Below are 12388 nucleotides of genomic sequence, written 5' to 3' on the forward strand. Positions count from 1 at the left end.
TTCCACTGTGTGAGATGACAGCAGGCAGGGGAAGGTGGGAAGTGCTGGGAGAGCAGAGTGGAGAGGGAGACAGCCTGTGATTTTACAGCACAGGGGTAACGCCCCCAGAGCTTTTATGGCTCATTAACATAATTGTAAAAGTTGATTTTAGAAGGAAGGAGACCAGAGATAACAAATATAAGAAGATTAGCACAGTCACGGTGCCTGGATCTATGAGTAACGTCCCTGGTTTATCATGTATCATGATGGGTTTCGATGTGTGTGTGACACAGGGAAGCATAGTGATTAAAATGACTTTACTACAGTAGACCATGGATCTTTATTTGTTATCACCTTCCCTCTAAAATCAATTTTGAACATTTTTCTAATGAGCACAAAGAACTCTGTGCCGTAGTTTCACAGGCTGTTACACTGTGGAGGAGCACTTCCCCCTCCCACTGTGCACAGTGTAACAGTCTGTGTATGTACAGCATGGAGGGGCTCTAACACCTTTGAGCAGAACCCTCCCTACACATGCACTTGCACCTACACCACCAGCAACACATGTTTTTTCTAAAATCCTTTAGTCACCCCTAATAGTAGAGACACATTTTTTGGCAGTTTTTACCGTAACATAATAACCCCAATGTTCGCCACCTGCTGCCCCTTACTAAACTATTACTATCATTTTTTTGGGCCGTTTGTGTCTCTCCAGCTGATGTAACCTCCTAGGCCTATATTTGCGCTAACTCAGCACGGGGAGCGGAGAAAATAAATTAATAATGGATGCGGAAAAATGTTGAATAAACAATGGCTGGGAGCGCGTTATTATAGATTCCCAGGCATTAAACTCGTCCCTGTTTAATCAGCTGCATGAATATGAAATGTCTGGCAACTAGTAGCAGCTTGTCATCTGCCCACACACACAAAATGATTCATTTGAAGAGAATGGATTCTTCCTTTAAGGGCCATGATTACTATTTTCCATTCAGCCTCTTTGATATGTGGGACTTTTATTTCAGAAGTTGTAAAACACACGGCAATGGTTTCCCGGAGTTTACCGTTTCTCTCCCCGGCTCTAATCTACATTATGCAGAATGCGGCAATCCAATCCGGCTACTCGTCCTCATCCATATTTTTTTTCGAGATTTGTTCAAAGCGGGGTTTGCGCGGCTAATCCATATACATTACATGCAGATCTATAACGAATGCCGAGCGCAATGACAACAAGCATAAAAAAAAAAAGCACAAGCAGAAATAAAAGAAAATGCAGAGCGGGCAAAATAAAAAAAATATCAGGTGAATATATTACAGTAATAAATCCATAATGCGCAATTTGCAGCCTCCGAGGTTTAATACAACGTTTAGAATTCGATGCAAAGTAGAAGCGGGCAGGATTGTATTGAATGGCTGCAGAACGGGGATATGCTTGTTCTTTTTTTCCCTTACGCAACAGAAAAAAATGATTACATTTTTCCGCATACTGTGCCGGACCCACGGCTCCCCCTGGGATAAGTTAGATGGGAAGCTAGAGGCATGGCGTCTCTGTAATTCAGTATAGAACAGGGGAAGGAGAGTGTTCTCTATCTGAGTTACTTTAAATGAATCAAATTAAGGACATATACACATGTTATGCTTCATGGAGATCCTCAGGGGCGGGGCATATGACATGCTTAATTTCTTTTTGATGGTAAGTCTTTCATATATATCACATTATCTATTAGCTAGTGGCAACACTTCTTTATAAATCACAATAACATAGAGAGAGGTAAGTTTCTTGCATTGAATTTGCCACAATATATATATACTATGTTATGCTTAGTTCAGATCCTCAGGGATGTGGCATATGACCTGTGTCATGCTTCATTTCTTTTTGAGTTACCATTTCACATTTTTATAGATCACATTCAAATCTATTAGCTATTGGCAAGACTTCTTTATAATTCGATATAATCTAGAGAGAGGTAAGTTTCTTGGATTGAATTTGCCACAATATATTTACTATGTTATGCTTAGTTCAGATTCTCAGGGGCGGGGCATATTACCTGTGTTATGCTTCATTTCTTTTTGAGTTACCATTTCACATTTTGATAGATCACATTAGAATCTACTAGCTAGCGGCAAGACTTCTTTGTAATTTGGTATAATAAAGTGAAAGGTAAACTTGACCTGATTCACTACATATACTATGTTTTGCTTTGTTGAGATCCTCAGGGGAGTGGCATGTTACCGGTGTGATGCTTTATTTATTTTGGAGCTTAGACTTCTTGATAATTCTGTATAATGTAGAGAAAGGATTATGTTCTCGATCAGAGTTACTTTAAAGGGATTTAATTGTCAAGGAGATATAGTCTATGTTATACTTATTACAGACCCTCAGGGGCGGGGCATATTACCTGCGTCATGCTTTATTTCTTTTGGAGCTTAGACTTGTAGGTAATTCTGCTTAATGTAGGGAAAGGAGTACGTTCTCGAGCAGGGTTACTTAAAAGGGATTAAATTGTCCAGGACATATATACTATGATTGTACAAACCCCTAGGGGCGAGGCATATAACCTGTGTCATGCTTTATTTCTTTTTGAGTTCAGACTTCACATTTTGATGTGACGTTTCACATACACTCACTGGCCACTTTATTAGGTACACCATGCTAGTAACGGGTTGGACCCCCTTTTGCCTTCAGAACTGCCTCAATTCTTCGTGGCATAGATACAACAAGGTGCTGGAAGCTCCTCAGAGATTTTGGTCCATATTGACATGATGGCATCACACAGTTGCCGCAGATTTGTCGGCTGCACATCCATGATGCCAATCTCCCGTTCCACCACATCCCAAAGATGCTCTATTGCAGTGATGGCAAACCTTCTAGAGACCGAGTGCCCAAAATACAATCAAAATCCACTTATTTACTGTGAAGTGCCACTAGCCATTTTAAGCAGTAAATGTTTGCTACCTGTTCTTCCTCATCTTTCAATCATATCGACCCCCTGAGCCCAAGAAGGAAGTCAAATTAAGATTCATGGCTTCTCTCCAGGGTCTCTCTGTAGGAAAAGAATGGTGGCTCCAGCAGGAGGGCCTCCAAAGACATTGCAGTTCTGTCAACACCTTCTTGCTTTTCCCGCAATTCCAAACAGCCAATGAAATTTTGCTTTAAAACCGTGCTGAGAGCAGCATCTCTTAAATTGCCTGGGACTGAAGGTGGATTTGGTCCTATTTGGTGAACTCTGAACTGGAGCAATGGTCTGAGTGCCCACAGAAATGGCTCTGAGTGCCACCTCTGGCACCAGTGCCATAGGTTCGCCACCACTGCTCTATTGGATTGAGATCTGGTGACTGTGGAGGCCATTTGAGTCCAGTGACCTCATTGTCTTGTTCAAGAAACCAGTCTGAGATGATTCCAGCTCTATGACATGGCGCATTATCCTGCTGAAAGTAGCCATCAGATGTTAAAGGGTACATTGTGCTCATAAAGGGATGGACATGGTCAGCAACAATACTCAGGTAGGCTGTGGCATTGCAACGATGCTCAATTGGTACCAAGGGGCCCAAAGAGTGCCAAGAAAATATTCCCCACACCATGACACCACCACCACCAGCCTGAACCGTTGATACAAGGCAGGATGGATCCGTGCTTTCATGTTGTTGACGCCAAATTCTGACCCTACCATCCGAATGTCGCAGCAGAAATCGAGACTCATCAGACCAGGCAACGTTTTTCCAATTTTCTACAGTCCAATTTCGATGAGCTTGTGCAAATTGTAGCCTCAGTTTCCTGTTCTTAGCTGAAAGGAGTGGCACCCGGTGTGGTCTTCTGCTGCTGTAGCCCATCTGCCTCAAAGTTCGACGTACTGTGCGCTCAGAGATGCTCTTCTGCCTACCTTGGTTGTAACGGGGGGCGATTTGAGTCACTGTTGCCTTTCTATCAGCTCGAACCAGTCTGCCCATTCTCCTCTGACCTCTGGCATCAACAAGGCATTTCCGCCCACAGAACTGCCGCTCACTGGATGTTTTTTCTTTTTCAGACCATTCTCTGTAAACCCTAGAGATGGTTGTGCGTGAAAATCCCAGTAGATCAGCAGTTTCTGAAATACTCAGACCAGCCCTTCTGGCACCAACAACCATGCCACGTTCAAAGGCCCCAAATCACCTTTCATCCCCATACTGATGCTCGGTTTGAACTGCAGGAGATTGACTTGACCATGTCTACATGCCTAAATGCACTGAGTTGCCGCCATGTGATTGGCTGATTAGAAATTAAGTGTTAACGAGCAGTTGGACAGGTGTACCTAATAAAGTGGCCGGTGAGTGTATATCACCTTAGGATATACAAGTTAGTGGCAAGACTTCTTTGTAATTCGTTATACATATAGTGAAAGCAAAGAATACTTGATTGGTGTTACTTGGATTGAATTTCTTATGACATATACACAACGCTATACTTAGTTCATATCCTCAGGGGTGGGACATATCACATGTGTCATGCTTAAATTGTTTGTGATCTTCATGACTTCTTGGTAATTCTGTATAATTTAGGGAAAGGAGAAAATATAGGGATTGAATTCTCCCAGATGTACAGTGTATGCTATATTATGCTTAGTTCAGATCCTCAGAGGTGGGGCATATTACCTGTATCATTCTTTATTTTTTATTTAGCTTAGACTTCTTTGGTAACTCTGTATAATATACGGAAAGAAGTACATTCTCAATCACTGTTACATTAAAGGGATTGAATTGTCCTGGACATATATACTATGTTATACTTAGTTCAGATCCTCAAGGGCAGGGAATAATAACTTAGGGGCGTGGCATAACATCTATGTCATGCTTTATTAGTTTTTGACTTAATTATGTATGTATAAATTAATAATGTATTCGAATAAGGACCAGAGCTATGACTTCTTCGGAATTTTGTATAATATAGAGAAAGGAGAACAGCATTGATCTGAGTTTCTTTAAATGAATTAGATTCTCCAGGAAATATATAATGTTTTATGTATAGTGCACCTCAGGGGTGGGGCATAAAAGCTGTATCATGCCCCACCCATGATTATTTAAATTTTCTTTTTTATTTCTTTTTCACCTAATTATGTATATATCGATTGATACTAGGATCAAATATGAAGTGGTGGAGGTCCCAGGGTTGAAAAAATTGGTTAGAAACATCAGATAATTGTCATTAGAGCCTATAATTGCTAACTTTAGAAAAAAGTTAGTCAGATAAACCCCTTCAAGTCATGTCTTGATCTGATTGGTTAATATGCTCACATGACTCAATGTTAACTGTTCTGATTGGTTAATATGCCCCAGCCCTCAGTTCAAGGTCCACAACAGATCAGTATTATCTATAATATTATCTCCAAGTGTAGTATCTTACTCATGGAGACAATAGGCTCAGATTGCACTATGGATAATAATAAAGCATTCACATTTAAAATCCATCCAGATTCCTCCCTCCCTTTAATGTAGTGTGGATCTTGATGTGAGTATAATGGCAGTGTGAGTGTAAATACTAAACACAAGTTAATATTTGCATAATGGAAGCAACAACATGGGAATAACGTGAAATCTGTAGATTTAAAGGGTCTCTCCTAACTTTACCATAGAACATGACGCATCCAAGATCCCAGAAGGAAATATTGAAATTGCACAGAAATGATGTAGTCACTGCGGATTGGGGAACACCTAACACATGTGATGGCTAAAAATAGTGATATTTGAGCCTCACAGTGTCCAGGAAAGTTGTGGGTAGACTGATACTTCCCAAACAGCGGCCACTGCTGGGGAAATTTAGTATTACACTTTGACCACCAAGATAAATAACTATCTAATGAATACATGGATACATGGATAGTTTGAGTCTTTCAGAAAAAGGGGTCTCAGTTCTGCCTTTTTAAGTGGCAATGAAGGAGCAGGATCCCTCTTTCTGATTAATAGGTATATTATATTAATGGCGGTTTTGTTGTGAGACAACCCTATTATTGTATGAATACATGGAAGACAAGGGAGATGAACAAATAGATAATGGGTGGGTAGATAGATAAATAGATGATAGAGTTGAAACCAAAAGTTTACATACACAACATATAACAAGACACATATGATATTTTTCTAACTATATGATATAAAATCAGAATAAGCCTTTCCCGTTTTAGGTCAATTAGAATTATTACCAAAATTATTTATATTTGCCAAATCCCAGAATAATAAGATGGAGAATCTTTATGGCATATTTAATACTTTATTCAAAGTCAAATGTTTACATACACTAAGATTACTATGCCGTTAAAGAATTCGGGACAACCTATATAATGATGTCATCTCTTCGGAAGCTTCTGATTCTGGTTTATTTGCAACACCTGAGTTGATTACAGAGACACCTTTGATATATTTGAAGGCACAACTGAAACACATTTCTTATTTGTGTAACATCCAAGACAGTTGTGGACTTGCACAAGTCTGGTTTGCCCTTGGGTGCAATTTCCAGAAACCTGAAGGCGCCTTGTTCATCTGTACAAACAATTATACACAAGTACAAACAAGATGTGAATGTCCAGCCATCATATCACTCAGGAAGGAAGCTTGTGAGTGGAGATCCAAAGCGTTTCACCCAAGTCATACAGTTTATGGTCAATGGTACCAAATGCCAATTAAATTTATCGAAACCAGAAAGTAATAAAAAATACCATAAAATTTTTGTCTCTTATTCTTCTGACATTTGGTAAATATATATAATTTTGGTAATCCTAATAAACCTAAAACGGGAGAGGTGAGTTTTTATTTCATGCCAGATCATACAGTATGAGTCTCTTTATATAGTGGATGGAAACTTCTGGTTTCAACTGTAGATAGGAGAAACCCTCCGAAAGAATGGTCTAGACCCCTCTAACCAAAAACTTAGACAATACTCCGACTTTAAAAAAGGAACAGAAGAGTAAATAAAAGTTAACCCCGATCTTTCCTTTATTACAGTTGGAGCTCTGCCGGACTATTCTCTGGATACTTCGGATAGATATTAGATAGATTAGACACAAGGCCAATATCCCCATCACAAATATTGCCATGTCATCCGTAATATCTCCAGGGCTGTAGTGAAGGATATCGATCTGAAGTCTAGTCTGGTCGTTTAATAAATCACTCACCAATGGATGATCACTGGATGAAGTATTTACATTTCAATCACAGCCCCCCCCCCCCCTGCTTTACTATTACCGCTGACCTGTGCTAATAGAAATCCATTTACTGATGCATCGGGCAGGAGAGCGACATTTCTGTCTTCACTTACTTTCAGACTGTGACAAATATATGTATATACTGTATACAGCTAAATGAGCGTTATTACCATAACAAGCAGTGACGTCATCTATTGTCAGTAGTGATGTAATGATGGGTCAGTGTTATCTATATAGAGGTCATTGTACAGGGAGGGGAGGAGATAAGCTGTGACATCATCTATTGTCAGTAGTGATGTAATGATGGGTCAGTGTTATCTATATAGAGGTCATTGTACAGGGAGGGGGAGGAGATAAGCTGTGACATCATCTATTGTCAGTAGTGATGTAATGATGGGTCAGTGTTATCTATATAGAGGTCATTGTACAGGGAGGGGGAGGAGATAAGCTGTGACATCATCTATTGTCAGTAGTGATGTAATGATGGGTCAGTGTTATCTATATAGAGGTCATTGTATAGGGAGGAGGAGATAAGCTGTGACATCATCTATTGTCATTAGTGATGTAAGGATGGGTCACTGTTATCTATATAGAGGTCATTGTACAGGGAGGAGGAGGAGGAGATAAGCTGTGACATCATCTATTGTCAGTAGTGATGTAATGATGGGTCAGTGTTATCTATATAGAGGTCATTGTACAGGGAGGGGGAGGAGATAAGCTGTGACATCATCTATTGTCAGTAGTGATGTAATGATGGGTCAGTGATATCTATATAGAGGTCATTGTACAGGGAGGGGGAGGAGATAAGCTGTGACATCATCTAATGTCAGTAGTGATGTAATGACGGGTCAGTGTTATCTATATAGATGTCATTGTACAGGGAGGGGGAGGAGATAAGCTGTGACATCATCTATTGTCAGTAGTGATGTAATGATGGGTAAGTGTTATCTATATAGAGGTCATTGTACAGGGAGGAGGAGGAGATAAGCTGTGACATCATCTATTGTCAGTAGTGATGTAATGATGGGCCAGTGTTATCTATATAGAGGTCATTGTACAGGGAGGAGGAGGAGGAGATAATCTGTGACATCATCTATTGTCAGTAGTGATGTAATGATAGGTCAGTGTTATCTATATAGAGGACATTGTACAGGGAGGGGGAGGAGATAAGCTGTGACATCATCTATTGTCAGTAGTGATGTAATGATGGGTCAGTGTTATCTATATAGAGGTCATTATACAGGGAGGAGGAGGAGATAAGCTGTGACATCATCTATTGTCAGTAGTGATGTAATGATGGGTCAGTGTTATCTATATAGAGGTCATTGTACAGGGAGGAGGAGGAGATAAGCTGTGACATCATCTATTGTCAGTAGTGATGTAATGATGGGTCAGTGTTATCTATATAGAGGTCATTGTACAGGGAGGGGGAGGAGATAAGCTGTGACATCATCTAATGTCAGTAGTGATGTAATGACGGGTCAGTGTTATCTATATAGAGGTCATTGTACAGGGAGGAGGAGGAGATAAGCTGTGACATCATCTATTGTCAGTAGTGCTGTAATGATGGGCCAGTGTTATCTATATAGAGGTCATTGTACAGGGAGGGGGAGGAGATAAGCTGTGACATCATCTATTGTCAGTAGTGATGTAATGATGGGTCAGTGTTATCTATATAGAGGTTATTGTACAGGGAGGGGAGGAGATAAGCTGTGACATCATCTATTGTCAGTAGTGATGTAATGATGGGTCAGTGTTATCTATATATAGGTCATTGTACAGGGAGGGGGAGGAGATAAGCTGTGACACCATCTATTGTCAGTAGTGATGTAATGATGGGTCAGTGTTATGTATATAGAGGTCATTGTACAGGGAGGGGGAGGAGATAAGCTGTGACATCATCTATTGTCAGTAGTGATGTAATGATGGGTCAGTGTTATCTATATAGAGGTCATTGTACAGGGAGGGGGAGGAGATAAGCTGTGACACCATCTATTGTCAGTAGTGATGTAATGATGGGTCAGTGTTATCTATATTGAGGTCATTGTACAGGGAGGAGGAGGAGATAAGCTGTGACATCATCTATTGTCAGTGGTGATGTAATGATGGGTCAGTGTTATCTATATAGAGGTCATTGTACAGGGAGGGGGAGGAGATAAGCTGTGACATCATCTATTGTCAGTAGTGATGTAATGATGGGTCAGTGTTATCTATATAGAGGTCATTGTACACAGAGGGGAGGAGATAAGCTGTGACATCATCTATTGTCAGTAGTAATGTAATGATGGGTCAGTGTTATCTATATAGAGGTCATTGTACAGGGAGGGGGAGGAGATAAGCTGTGACATCATCTATTGTCAGTAGTGATGTAATGATGGGTCAGTGTTATCTATATAGAGGTCATTGTACAGGGAGGGGGAGGAGATAAGCTGTGACATCATCTATTGTCAGTAGTGATGTAATGATGGGTCAGTGTTATCTATATAGAGGTCATTGTACAGGGAGGGGGAGGAGATAAGCTGTGACACCATCTATTGTCAGTAGTGATGTAATGATGGGTCAGTGTTATGTATATAGAGGTCATTGTACAGGGAGGGGGAGGAGATAAGCTGTGACATCATCTATTGTCAGTAGTGATGTAATGATGGGTCAGTGTTATCTATATAGAGGTCATTGTACAGGGAGGGGGAGGAGATAAGCTGTGACACCATCTATTGTCAGTAGTGATGTAATGATGGGTCAGTGTTATCTATATTGAGGTCATTGTACAGGGAGGAGGAGGAGATATGCTGTGACATCATCTATTGTCAGTGGTGATGTAATGATGGGTCAGTGTTATCTATATAGAGGTCATTGTACAGGGAGGGGGAGGAGATAAGCTGTGACATCATCTATTGTCAGTAGTGATATAATGATGGGTCAGTGTTATCTGTATAGAGGTCATTGTACAGGGAGGGGGAGGAGATAAGCTATGACATCATCTATTGTCAGTAGTGATGTAATGATGGGTCAGTGTTATCTATATAGAGGTCATTGTACACAGAGGGGAGGAGATAAGCTGTGACATCATCTATTGTCAGTAGTAATGTAATGATGGGTCAGTGTTATCTATATAGAGGTCATTGTACAGGGAGGGGGAGGAGATAAGCTGTGACATCATCTATTGTCAGTAGTGATGTAATGATGGGTCAGTGTTATCTATATAGAGGTCATTGTACAGGGAGGGGGAGGAGATAAGCTGTGACATCATCTGTTAATTTTCTGATTTAGACCCTTACATAGATTGAAAAATGCAACATAAAATGTACTAAACAATGAGATAATGTGAAAATGATACTTTGTGGATGAAGTCTCTTTTGTGTCTCTGCGGGGGGTCATTGGGGGGTACTGTAATTTACGGGGAATCTATCACCAGGATAAAAGGTTGTATGCAAATGAGTCTGAGGGGCTCCAGGCTCCATATGAGTTATATGAGCCCAGAGCCCCTTAGGCTCATTTGCATACAGTCCTTCATCCTGGTGGTAGATGCCCTTTAATGGTTTTATCTTCCTTTGCATGGGTTTTTTTTGCTGAATTTATCATAACATCTTCAGTTTCTTCCTAAAACTAAAATATATTATAGCAAACATTTATTTCACTGAAACTCTGTTCCTCCTCCCGATGCATATAATGGTGTCTAAGTCGCTGTCTGGCGCTGGGCTATTACTGTATATGAAACGTCTCAGCCGGGTTTTACTGTATTTTTGTGTGAACTTTCCAAATGGAGAGTCTGATTCCCGCTGTCAGTCAAAGTCAAGGGCTCTTGTATTTCACAATTTTCCAAGGTCAAGACAACGTTTTCCTTTTGAGAGCAAAATCCCTTTTTCACTTTCCAGGCTTCTACGGATGAAAAGCCCCTAAAATTTTACAAAATGATAAGTGCGGATATTTTCCGAACAGCAATTCTTCTTTGCTTGGCAGCTAATAGGAGTCGAGGGATGGTTTTTCTGACCTAAACACAACTAAATTCCAAAATGTTAATGTCATGTTAGTCATGAGAGTCATGAGTGAAGCGTTCCACCCGCCTGCGACTTGTACATTTTTATTCTGGATGTTTTAGTAAAGCAAAGAACATTCATTTTTAATAGGTCATACAGAAAAAATATTATTGCTTTTCACCATTACTAATTTAGGCTTTTAATTAAATTCCTCTAAAATGGCCCTTTTTATTCAGTCTTCTATGAATGGAAAAATATACATATTTACTAAATTATAACTGTGAAAATATTTCAACATTTATTCTTTGTTACGTTCATGGCGGCATTACTGGCTAAAGTAATGTACAAATCCCCCCTCCTCCCCAGAATAGGGGCATATTAGTTAGGAGAGTTATATGTAAACTATGCCACCCTCATGCAACTTGTATATTTTTTCAAGGTAATAATAAAAAAATATGGAGAGGGATTTATCATTGGCTAATGGTTTGTCAACGTATGTTATGTAAACCCCACCACCCAAGCACCCACCAGATCTGACATGAGACTCCAGCCTCTTGATGTATCCATCGGAGGTTGCACCACTGGGGAGTACTATGGCATATACAACCTAGCATAAAATTTCTCTATAGCCTGCATTAGTCCTTGTAGTAGGAACGCTCCATGCAGGACCACTCTGCTGCCAGGCACTCACCCATTCGTACCCATTGTAACAGCCTGTGAAACTGGAGCTTGGAAGTGCTTTTGTAATGCCCCCGGAGCCCTTCTGGCTCATTATCATAATGTTTAAAGTGGATTTTAGAAGGAAGGAGGCCATGTATAACAAATATAAGTAGATACCACAGTCACGGTGCCTGGATCGATGAGTAAGTGTGCCTGGTTTATCATGATGGGTTTATATTTCCCTTAAAGTTGGGGTCCATCTTGTTTTTGATTTTTCAAAGGGCCACAGCAATATTTAGTAGACCAAAACTGAAGCCTAAATGCACTTATACTTGTTGGGTCTCTACTGCCCCCTAATTATTTTTGGGCATGAAGAAGTTGTATGTATTTAAATACAGGTATAAATATACATTTATTGATAACATACAAATTCAACTTAAGTACAAATCTATGGAAACTATCTTGTATGTAACCCGGGGACTGTCTGTAATAAGAATCCAGAATGTGTACTTTATCAGTTTGGCCTATAACTACACCGTGACAGCATGTGTAATGTATTTCAAGCCACCCCAAATGCTAAAGTCGCCAGAAGGCGCCTACATT

General features: G+C 40.2%; 1 protein-coding gene across 1 annotated transcript in view; it reads right to left on the reverse strand.

The window, feature by feature from the left end:
• The window catches only part of ZNF804B (zinc finger protein 804B), a 275236-nt gene that overhangs the window by 212354 nt on the left and 50494 nt on the right, over positions 1 to 12388 (reverse strand). The window lies entirely within an intron of this gene.

The sequence above is a fragment of the Engystomops pustulosus genome, chromosome 5, assembly GCF_040894005.1.
Source record: "Engystomops pustulosus chromosome 5, aEngPut4.maternal, whole genome shotgun sequence".
NCBI classification, from domain to species: Eukaryota; Metazoa; Chordata; class Amphibia; order Anura; family Leptodactylidae; genus Engystomops; species Engystomops pustulosus.